Here is a 12,445-nt window from a genome sequence, read left to right on the forward strand (position 1 = left end):
TTATTTGCCACAAAAAGACATTTTTACCACCATAAATAAGCTTTTGACTGATGCAACAGTGCGCTTAGGGCAGTATTACAAAATAGCTGGTAAGTGCTTTCTGTATTTAAATATTGTGGAAAAAAAAATAAGTTATAACTGTTCTAAAACAGGACATTCATTACTTTTTTTTTTTAAATGTTGAAGTCACTTTGTATGTTTGGTTAATGTTTCTGCAGTATTTATTAAAATACCTTTTTTTTTTTTTCTTTGAATTAAAAAAAAACCAAGTAATTGACTTGTAGTGGAAATGGCCTTTGTGTGTTTAGTTTGTTACTATTTTGTGGGTTTTGGACATAATTGTACTGAGCTAGAGGCCTGGGTGTAGCCTGGGATTGGGATGTGATTGGAATCTCACCCTTCTTTTTGGGGTGTTTTATCTAAGTTTGTAGTGTGGGTTACTGAGGAGTTTCCCAAAAATGAGAAGACCAGAGCAAGAAAATGAGTGGAGTTTGGTTTTCTTTGCCTCGTAAGCATTGAATGCTGCTTTTTTAAGAGGTTTCATATGTTGTAGGAACTCTTCTTCGTTGGCCACCAAGAGTTGAACGAAGGCAGACTTTTGTGACCAAGGGATGTGCCTGTTTTCTGTCACCACTGGGGACATCATAGTTGCTGTGGCCTCCTCTTGGAAGAGTTGTCCCAACACTGCAGCTCTCTTAGGTGTGTCAGGCTCCAGACTGGACGTAGAGGACATGATGCTGAGTGCAGGCAGGGTTGTCCTCACCTCCTTTCCAAGGTTTTCTCCTTGAAACTTGTAAAGTCAAAGCAAAGGTGCCTCCGAGTTTCTCATTTTGGGTCTGTTGAAGCATGTGTGGTCACTCAAGTTGTCTAAAGTCATGCAGAAGTGCCAGCAGTTGTTTGTCTCCCTGTGCTGTGCTGACCTGATGATCCTATTCTATTTCTGAAGATAAGGAGCTGCATTTTGTTCCCTGGGGGTGTGGATGTTATAATTGCAGGATTGAACGACTCCTGTGCTAGAAGGTGGCCCATAGTGGTGGGAGTGTCTAAAGTCATGCAGAAGTCCCAGCAGTTGCCTATCTCCCTATGCTGTGCTGACCTGATGATCCTTTTCTATTTCTGAAGATAAGGAGCCAGGTTTTGTTCCCTGGGGGTGTGGATGTTGTAATTGCAGGACTGAATGACCTGCTGTGCTAGAAGGTGGCCCATAGTGGTGGGAGGGTGCTGGACTGGGTCTGCAGTGTCACTCCCTGCTCCAGTGCCCTTCCAGCAGCTCCTGGGGAGCTCTCTACACCTAAAAAGCTGCCTCATCTTTGTAGGCTGAACTGGTCTTGTTTCAGCCTCCAGTCTTTCCATCTGGTTAATGATGCTTGTCAGATCAATGTGCCCTTGATTCCTGAATTTAAGCGCACCTTCTAGGTCACTAGTCTAGAATTAAGTCACCAGGAACCCAACAGATGGACTCCTTCTTCAATGACTTTGAATCTCTTGCTCTAAAGGACATTTTCTAACTCATATTTACCCAATGGTGTGGTTCCTCTCAGTGTTTTGGGGTTTTTGTCATCTTTATGAGGAATACAAATGCTGGAGGAGCAGTTGGGCCACGTAGCATTTCTACTAGTAGGGCTTTCATGTTCATCCTAAGCTTCACCATAACCCTTTTGGCCCCACATCACCAGTTCCCCACACCGAGTGCTCGGTGGTCTTACTGGTATCTGGGTGGTTTCTGCTCACACTTGGTAGAGTGCTATGGTCACGCATGTTCTCCTCTCCCAGCTTTTGTAGATCCTGATGGTTCTTCTCAAACCTCTGCTCTGCTGTTTTCTGGGTCTTGGTGGGATGGTGAAGTAGGTGAGGATAAATAACCATAACCTCTTTGAAGCCTCACTGGAAATGTGTCCTCCTGGTGATTCCAGGTTTACTTTTGAGAGTCACCAAAGTTTGTAAGGAATTTTGGACCCATTTCACGTCATCCCTGTGTTACAGCCAAGTGTGGTGTGGCCACAGGTCAAATGGTGTGGATTGAAGGCGCTAGGTTTAATTAAGCTACTCAGATACCTACAGAAAGGTGATAAAGATCCTTCTTCAGTTAATCAACATTGATCGCCCCCCTCCTTTAATGCCACCAGCTCAGTCCTCCTTTATTTTGCTTGAAGTGGATGGAAGATGGAGATGTCTTAAAAGTCAGTTGTTGTGCCTAAACCCACTAAAACCAGCGTGTGTTCTCCTGTCCCTGCTGCTCCTTCAGCCCAAAATTAATTGCCAATTCTGTTGTTTGCGTGCAACGTTTCTTGCCGGCTTTGGCCAAGGGGTGGTTGAAACCTCTGAGCAAGAGGAATGACCAGAGAGAAGTCTACTCTTCCAAAGCCTGGTGCTGGGGCTGAGCTGGCATCTGCAGAAGCACCGGTTGATTTTTGGTGTTGGTGAGATGACTCTCTGGTTGCAAGGGGTGAGTGGGAAGTGATTTTGGTGGTGGGCTGTGGCCTGCTCAGATGTTTCTCTTCAGCACCCTTTGATCCTTGGAAAACAAATCTGGCGGCTCGCCACGACTCTGTGGTCGGCTTCCAAAAAGCACTTAACTTTTGCAATTTTTAAATTTTTTGTGGTTCTTTTATTACACAACGGGGTTGTGCAATCGCTTACGGTAATTGAGGCCGTTTACTAAAGCTCAGCCCTTGCAGAAAATCCCAGGGTGAAGAGATCCCCTGAGAGAGCAGTGTTTCTAAACATGGTGGGACTCCTTCATGGGCCAGAAGTAGACCTGGAGCCCAACCTGGGTAGGATGGGAAGCCTGTACCACCCCAAAAATGGACAATTCCCCACCTCCTGGATCTTGCAGATCATTTCTCATGAGCTCTTCTAGCCATGAGATGAGGGGAACAGTTTTAAACGAAAAGAGGAGAGACTGTGATAAGATACTGGGAAGAAGTTCTTTGCTGTGAGGGTGGTGAGAGCCTGGCCCAGGTTGCCTTGAGAAGCTGTGGCTGCCCCATCCCTGGAGGGGTTGGAGGGGGCTTGGAGCAACCTGGTGTGGTAGGACGTGGAATGAGATGATCTTCAAGGTTTCTTCCAGCCAGAACCATTCTATGATTCCTCAGCACCCGATCCTCCCTAGTGAGGGGACAGGGGCCAGCAGGATGCTGGCACGGCATGGAGAAGGTGGGCATCAAAAGCAAACCCACCCCACATTCCTCACTAAAACTTTTAAAATGCCTGATTTATGCTATTTGGTAGATATTTATGGGTATTTCCACCTATTTTGGTAGCTGCTTAAAGCTCTGGCAGCTGCAGTTAGTTCTCTTTGAGGGTGTGGAACTCGGTGTCGCTGGGTCCGTGGTGGATGGGTCTGTTTGGTGGCCCTGGCTGTGCCCAGGCAGGACCTGCCCACCTAGTGGGCAGATGGCAGGAAGGGAGCAGAGCCTGAGAAAGAGACTCAGCTTGTTCCTCAGCTCATGGACTGGTTCTTGTAGCCAATCTGCAGAGAGAGAGCTTGGCTAATTAATAGTTTGATGTTGTCAATATGGCATTTCGTTGCCTAATCCTCACGTAGTGGCGCTGGCTCTCCTGAGGGAGGGATTATTTGCTGAAAAGCAAGTAATTAGCAATTCTCAGCTCATCGGGCTTCTTCCCACCAAACTCCTTTCTTACAGCAGAAGATTTATTAACCTTTTCTTTTACTTCCCAGGGACTTGCCATCTCGTTCAGATCTCGTTCTAACCACCGGCTCTTCTGCAAAAGCCACTGAGATGCTGGGGCTGCAGCAGAGCCACCATCCCCAGGGCTGCCACAGCGGCCGTTGCTGGTTTTTGGTAATATTTTGGAGGCAGAAGTAGCTTTTATACTTTCCTGCAGCTCCTTCAGCTTCTCGGGAAGCCCTTAGACATCCAAAACAACCCTTGAGTTGAGCTGAGCTCCCAGCAGAAGAACCCTGCGATGGTGGAAGTTGCTGGGTATCGAGGAGGGACGTTCTGCCAAGCGGTTCTTTTTTTTTTTCTTATTTTTCTTGTTTTATCCTCCCTAAATTATTTTGGAGTATTTAGGGGTGAGATGCGAATTTTGAAAAGGATTCCAATTTTGAAAAGGAGCTGTGAAAAAGGCGGCTGTTGAATGGGGTGGTTTTTTTAGCCCACCCCTCCCCACCCTCCGCAGAAGGACGAATCCTGCCAACTCCAGCTCTTCGCCGTGAGATACACACAAATTACCCAAATCCTCATAAAAATAAATCTTTTTTTCCCCTTGTGATTGGCTGTTGATGGCGGTAAGAGCTTATTTGGGATCTAAGGCTGTGGAAGGGGGTGTCCTTGCTCTGTGGCTGAGCTTGGGGTGGGGGCTGCTGAGCAAGAGCCCCCCCAGCCAGGGCTGGACCCACCTGTGGGAACCCTCTGTGTCCTCTCCCAGGTCTCACCCGGTTCAACCACATTCCTGAGGTCCCCGAAGCTCCCCCCACCCAGCAGTGGGTGGGAACGGACCTGCTGCTTGGCCTCCAGCCCACCCCAGGTGCCGCTTTGGGGTGAAAGTAGACGTTTCACTCATTTTTAGCAGGAGAAAGTGAAAGATTGGGAGTGGAAGGTATCAATAACCCGCCGTGCCTTCCTCAAATGATGTGGGGTTTTTTTTTCAGTGCAGATGCCATGCCATAAAATAACGCTCACATTATTTAATATTATTAAATATAGACGTGTGGAGAGTCAAGTTATGGTCCCCGGTGACCCAGGAGCCTTGGAAGGAAGGGGTCTGTCTGGGTGGGGGGCTCTGCTGCCCACTCCACGCCCCTACGGCCTGATCCTGAGCGGTGGGGCTGGGTTCCCCTCCTGCTGCACCCCCTTTCCAACACAGGCAGAGGAGAACAAAAGCCATTTGTGGGTGCTGCAGGGCATTTTATGTGTGTCCCCCCCCTTCCAGAAATGGACCTCCCACAGGCAGGGAAGGTCTTCCCAGTTGCAGGTTGCTCCCACAACTTCCACCTTCCTGGGAGCGGAGCCATTAACCTTATCCTGACACTAATAACTGCAAATCAGATTCAAGACTTTTCCTTACTCCAGATGGTGAGTCATTTATTCTACAACGTGTCTAGTGTTTAAAGGAAATATCTTCCCCTCCATGCTGTTGGCCCCCGTGACTAATGTTGGGTGGAAGCAGAGCACCCGTGACGCTGGGGATGAGGCAGCGTTGACCTCTGTAGAGTGGCACTGCCATCTCGCCCTCTCCTTGCCTGGCAAAGCATCACCTTTTCGTTGGTGTTTTTCTGCTTTTGGAGGCTTTTTGGCAGCATTGTGTGGAGAGCAGCTCTGAGGAAAAAGACCTGGGAGTCCTGGTGGACAACAGGATGCCCATGAGCCAGCAATGGGCCCTTGTGGCCAAGAAGGCCAATGGCATCCTGGAGGGGGATTATTTTAGCCTTAAAATATATACAGGAATCCACTCCTTAGGTATGGGTGTGTTTGGGCTCAGACAACAGAACAAAAGAATCATAGAATCATAGAATGGTTTGGGTTGGAAGGGATGTTAAAGCCCATCCAGTTCCAACCCCCCTGCCCTGGGCAGGGACACCTCCCACCACACCAGGTTGCTCCAAGCCCCCTCCAACCTGCCCTTCAACCCCTCCAGGGATGGGGCAGCCACAGCTTCTCGGGGCAACCTGGGCCAGGCTCTCACCACCCTCACACCAAAGAACTTCTTCCCCACATCTCAGCTCCATCTCCCCTCTTTCAGGGTCAAACCCTTCCCCCTCCTCCTAGGGCTCCCCTCCCTCATCCAGAGTCCCTCCCCAGCTTTCCTGGAGCCCCTTGAGGGACTGGAAGGGGCTCTAAGGTCTCCCTGGAGCCTTCTCTTCTCCAGGCTGAATCCCCCAACTCTCTCAGCCCCCCCTCCCAGCAGAGGGGCTCCAGCCCTCCCAGCATCTCCGTGGCCTCCTCTGGCCCCGCTCCAACAGCTCCATGTCCTTCTGCTGTTGGTGGCCCCAGAGCTGGAGGCAGCACTGGGGGGGGTCTCCCCAGAGCGGAGCAGAGGGACAGAATCCCCCCCTGGCCCTGCTGGCCACACTGCTGGGGGTGCAGCCCAGGGCTCGGGGGGCTTTCTCCCTTTGTCCTTTCCTTCTGCCCTCCCACCAGCCATGGGGACATCTCTGGCCAAAGCAGGTGGCCTTGTTCTGGGCTGCTCTGCTCCTTTCCCGCCCAACGCAGGGGACAGCCATGGGGGAACACACATTAGAGAGGGACACCAGAGGGATTTCTTTAAGATTTGGGGATGCTTTTGCGACGAGGAGAGCACATGGGGCTTGGTGCCTTTCCAAACCGAGGAGGGCTTTGTGCGGTTTGCGGGGGGGGATGCAGGAGGGCTCTGAGATGTATCTCTCTCTGCTCCCCAGCCATGAAAAGGCTGGAGGGGGCAGCGGGGGTGCTGGCAGCGGGGAGGCCAGAAGGCTCATCTGGTGTCAGCAGCATTCATGTGCAAAGCAGGGACCCGGGGCAGGGCATTAGCTCCCCAGCCGGAATGGTTGGCGCAGGCCATCCCAGACTTTTCAGGGATGCTGCACACTTGGAAGGCTGGTTATTAGTTCCAAATGCTGCAGGAGCATCTGCTCTCAACTAGCTCGAAATCATGTTTAATAACAAGAAAATCTACTTCAGCCAAATCCCTGTTGGGAGGGCTTTAGCCCGAACAAAAGGCCCCACTACCACTGATTTCCATAACAGATGTAGCATGCGATGCATGACAGCTCAGCGCAGTGTAGCTCCTTTATTCCCCACATCTCCATCTGCAAGGAAGGGGGCTTTCATTTTATTAATTACTCTGGTGTGCTCCACACGGCTTTGTGCGGCTCCGAGAGGAAGGTTTTTGTGTTTCATGCTACAATGATCATGGTAATGGGTTGGGTTGGTTTCTTTTTTCTTTTTTTTTTCTTTCTTTTTTTTTTTTGTGTGTGTGTAATCTTAGTGTTAAAGGTCATTATCCCTCCCCTTTTCGATTTCTCTGCATATGGCATAGTCAGGAAAATACCAGCGACTCCCCGCGGTGCCAAATTTCTCCTTTTCAGGCTGTTGGCAGTGGGCACCTCCAGGAGCCGATGGACATCTTCTCGGTGCCAGCCTGGGCACGATGCTCAGCCAGCACCCTCAGGATGCCTTTTTCTGTTCCATCCTCAACCCCCTCACCCCCATCCCAATTCACTATTTTCAACCAGTGGCAAACTCTGACTATTTTTCCTCCTCCTGACCGAGCCCGGTCCGCTTTGCTATGGAAATATCTGGTTTATTTCAGGCAGCGTGCCCGCTGTGCCCCACAGCTGCCCTCTGATACATCATGTATCTCCACTGATCTCCGTTACTCAGCCCCACACACATCACACTTCATTCCCACGTCATTAATTTTACTCAATTTCTGCTGCTCAGGCCACTCGCACGCGGTATTTTCGTCCTCCTCTGCGCCTAAGACTTGTCCCCACCCCCAGATTTCCACAGGAGCCTCCCACTATTCCCATCCAGGCTGCCTTTAATCGCCTTTTCCCATCATTTCTCTTCTTTTTTTTCCCCCCCCCCGATATATTTTGGTTTATCAAACCCTTCACCATGACTACAGCTCTGAGCCGTCCCTTTTCGAAGCCCTCGCTGGAGGCTTGAGCGTGAGATTTCATGCTCCGGGGCTGGATCGTTTCCAGCCTTTTCAAGGCATTTTCAAGATGTTCACGTTTCCAGCACTCGGGGATATTAAAAATCACTTTTTTTTGTTTTTCCCCCCCAACTATATTTAATGGCAGAAATGGAAGAGAAAAATCTCAGAATAAATTTGCTGGGTTCGTTGGTATTTTTGAACATTACGTTCTTTGCAGGGTATACCCAATTTAAGCATAATTCTGGTTTTATCTGTCAAAACATGGGTTTGTTGGCCAGTGGAAAAGGGTCTATTCTACTCCCTCCCAAGAGCAGCATCCTGAGCTTTTTCAGGCTGCTGTGCCCCAAGGCATGGAATCCCTGCAGCATCCCAGGAAGGCACTGCAGCATCCCGGGAAGGTGACCATCCTGGTATTACACCTCTGAAATCCATCAAAAAGGGGAAAAAAAAAACCCTGTCCTCTGGCACTTGGCAAAAGGAACAGAAAAAAATTCCAAGGAGGTCTCATTTTAATGACTTATTTCGCTGATGAAGTCTCCCAGCAAGAAGGCTGTACAGGATAGCAGAGGCCACGAAGGCTTAACCGGGGATATAATTCAGGTCTGTCAAAATGCCGTGATGATTCCCCAGGGCCACTTGATTTTTTTTTTTTTCCAGTGGGATGGGGAAAGCCACGGCATGCTGGGGAGTTTCCAGGCAGACCACCCGGGAGCGCGGAGGAGTGAGTGCCCGTCCGTCTCCTGATTATCCTAACAGACCCACTGCAGCTCCGGTGAGCACTCGAGCAGAGGCTTTCAAAGGCAGGGAGTAAGCCAAATCTCCTGAAATTTGGGAAGCGGTGAGATAAAAGGCCATGCCTTGCTGTTCTGGCCCAGATGGGAAGAGCAGCGTGATGCTTACGAGGCTTTTTATGCTTTCAAGCATCCTCTCCATCTCATCTGGCTCCCACGGCCTGAAGTGGAGAGTGGTCCTGAAGCCTCCGGCTGAATCACTGCAGGGCAAAGGCAGAGGCTGGCTGCAACTTGGGCCACAAGTTTCTGGAAGGAATTAGGCCACAGAAATCCCTGGTTTTCTGGGGAGAAAAAAAAAAAAGAGATAAACAAAAAAAAAAAAAAAAGGAGAAAAGAAGCACCCCCAAAAGATCAACCTTAAAAACTGAACTTAGTTTTTTTTCTAGAGCTTTATCCTTTTTTTTTTTCCCCAGCATGATGCCATATGGGATGGAACATCCCTTTGGCTGGTTGGGGTCAGCTGTCCCATCTGTGTCCCCTTCCCATCTCCTTGTGCCCCACCAGCCCCCCAAAAGATCAACCTTAAAAACTGAACTTAGTTATTTTTCTAGAGCTTTATCCTTCTTTTTTCCCCCAGGTTTATACACTGAACATGATGCCTTATGGGATGGAACATCCCATTTTCATCCCAAATCCAAAACATAGTGCTATACTCCCATCTCCTTGTGCCCCACCAGCCCATCGCTGGTGGGGTGGGGGGAGGAGCAGAAAAGGCCTCGAGAGCTCAGCAGCAACCATCGGTGTTTTACCAACACCATCTTCATCCCAAATCCAAAACATAGTGCTATACCAGCTCCTAGCAGGAAGAGCCAACTCCGTCCCAGATAAAACCATGACTGGGGACAGAAGGGGACAGTCAAGCTGGGGACACAGCCCTTTCCTATGTAGGGACATAGCAGAAAGTGAGGTGTCCTGAAAATTGACCCCGGGAGCACTTGCTGCCTCCCACAGCAGCCCTGCACTGCGGGTGTTGTGGCCAAACTGACCACCTTTGTCCCCAGAGGTGCCACCTGAGCTGAGCATCATTAGGAACAACCCTCCTGAGCTATGATCCCGAAAAAGCTCCCTCATCCCAGGAGGTGAAGAGCCTCCTAGCAGGAAGAGCCAACTCCGTCCCAGATAAAACCATGACTGGGGACAGAAGGGGACAGTCAAGCTGGGGACACAGCCCTTTCCTATGTAGGGACATAGCAGAAAGTGAGGTGTCCTGAAAATTGACCCCGGGAGCACTTGCTGCCTCCCACAGCAGCCCTGCACTGCGGGTGTTGTGGCCAAACTGACCACCTTTGTCCCCAGAGGTGCCACCTGAGCTGAGCATCATTAGGAATGACCCTCCTGAGCTATGGTCCCCAAAAGCTCCCTCATCCCAGGAGGTGAAGAGCAGGTCCAGTTGGTCTGAGCTGCCCATCACCAGCATGGCTTCTTATCTAATTTATTAACACTTCCATCCCTGGAAGTGTTCAAGGCCAGGCTGGATGTGGCCTTGAGCAATCTGCTCTAGTAGGAGGTGTCCCTGCCCATGGCAGTGGGGTTGGAATTCGATGATCTTTGAGGTCCCTTCCAACCCAAACCATTCTATGATTCTGTGATAAATTTTCTTAATTTTAACTTTGCAGGTGGAAAAAACCCACTACCTCTGATAGCACATCCATGGAAGCTCCCTCCTGGCCAAAGAGCTTCTGTTAAAAGCTTGCAAAAAAGTGCTTTGAGGGCTATTTTCACCAGCCAACCTGGTAGAAAGGAATGGGCGTGCTCTAAAATGAGACACTCAAACCCATCCTGAACTGATTTTGTTGGAAACAAGCTTTTTCAGTTGTATTTCTGACCGAAGCTGGTGGGATCCCTCCAGCCGAGCGATGCTGGGGTCCTGTGCTGGGATGTGTTCAGGGTGCTGGGTGTTTGGGGGGGAGAAGGGCTTTCTGAAATAGCCACCCTGATGAGAAGCAGATGATAATATTTGCAGTCACTGAGAACTCTCTGGCTGTGTGTTAACTTAAAAGCCTCGCCGGTGCCAGCACTGAATGTATATAAGGCATGAGGGAGCCCTTGGAATAATCTCAGCCCTTCCGTCCACCCAGCACGTGCACTGGGAATTTAAACAGCCCTTCCACAAGGAGCTTCTTCCCTCTCTCCTGCTCTCCTAGAAGTGGCCTGTGCCTTTCTCAGCATCCTTGTTGCCCCCCCTGGGGCTGGTTCTGCACCACCAGGACCCTGGTAGCACCGGGAGAAGGAGGGATTTTTTTCTTTCCGAGCATTTTGCATAGGTCATCTGATTTCTTTTCTGTTTATTGTTTATTTAGAGCCCTGGGTGTTTTCCCCATGGGATTAAATCCAGCTGTGCCCGTGAGACAAACACACAAACAGCGGGTTGGCAGATCCCTCTGCAGAGGGGATCAGACCTTCTTCACCTCTCCCCATCATCTGTTTTTAGGGGGTGCTTAATTTCAAGCAACAAGATAAAAACTTATCCTGTGCAAAGGCAGTTCCCCAATTAATCATTTGCAATTTTCCAGCAACTCTTTCCTTTTGCTGTAGGAGCACAAAGGCAAAAGCAACACCTGGCTTCAGCCCTAAAAGCTGAGCACTGGGTGGGCATGTGGCTTCATCCCTCCTCCTGCAAAAGGGACAGCAAATCCTCACCTAAACCCATGGCTACGGCCCTGGGATGGGGGAAGAGACACAAACCCACCCCAAGCAACCCCAAATATCCTCCTGCTGATGGAGGGCTATGGCCAGAGAAACCTGCACTCAAGCTCCAGCGTGTCCCATGGCACATCTTGGCTCACTTCTATGGACTCATAGTGGTTTAATCCCCTGATAAATTCCCCGGGATTTGTTTATTAAGGGGATATTGTCATGACAACCCGTGCCATCAGCACGCAGGGAGCTGGAGTGGCTTTGGTGGCAAATCTTGGTGCAGCGCATTTGGTGGGTAAGACCCAGCACCTGGCAGGGCTTCTCCTCCCTCTCCCCATCCCTCCTCCAGCAGAAAGAGAAGAAAACGGCACGTTTCCCCTCTAGACAGATGGTTGCTTTCTTCAATTCAATTTTTTTTTTTTTAAAAAAAGGGCTCTGTTTAAAATTCTCGACGGATGAGGCTGGCATTTCCCCATGAGTCATCCTCCGAAAGATTAAACACCAGCCGCCGGGACGGGCTGCTCCGAGGCAAAGCAGATGCAGGGAGAGGCTGGTGGCGGTCCCCAGGCAGGGACAAACACGAGTGAAAAGCAGGATGGTTGCTGGCTGGTGCCTCTCATCGTGGATGCACAGGGCAGAGGGGTCTTGAAGGAAAACCTCTGAATACCCAGGGGTGAGAAAAAGCATAGGTACTGCACTGGAGGAAAAGAAACGCTTTGAAATAGAAGAATGCCTTGAAATTGGAAAATACACTGAAATAGGCAAATATATTGTATAGGAAATAAAGGGCTCTCACTGCGTGCAAGGGGGTTTGGGTCCGGCTGCGGTGGTTTCAGGGCAGCAATGCCAGGGCTGAAGAATCACAGAATCACAGAATCTTCTAGGTTGGAAGGGACCTTAAAGATCATCTTGTCCAACCGTCAACCTAACTCTGACAAAAATAGACACCCACACAACAAACAAGGAGCATCATCACTAAACCAGACCTCCCAGCACTACATCAACCTGTCTTTTGAACACCTCCAGGGATGGGGCCTCAACCACCTCCCTGGGCAGCCCATTCCAATGGCTGAGAACCCTTTCAGTGAAAAAATTTTTCCTAATATCCAGCCTGAACCTCCCCTGGCGCAACTTGAGGCCATTTCCTCTTGTCCTGTCGAATCGTTATGATTTGAAGAACCCACAATAATTTATTGTCGTTTAAACAATTATTCTCTCACCCCATGACTCCTCCCCACCCGGGAAGGGGAATGGGAAAAAACAAGGAAACACCAGGGTTGAAATGTAAACAGATTTAATAGAATAAGATTAAATAATTAACATTAATGACGCTAAAGAGCCAGTATTGATCCTGATACCAATATAAAACACCCAGGGACTATGCCCAGCCCATTCCATCACAGGAAGCC

Source organism: Calidris pugnax, unplaced genomic scaffold, assembly GCF_001431845.1.
Source record: "Calidris pugnax isolate Ruff unplaced genomic scaffold, ASM143184v1 scaffold190, whole genome shotgun sequence".
NCBI lineage: Eukaryota > Metazoa > Chordata > Aves > Charadriiformes > Scolopacidae > Calidris > Calidris pugnax.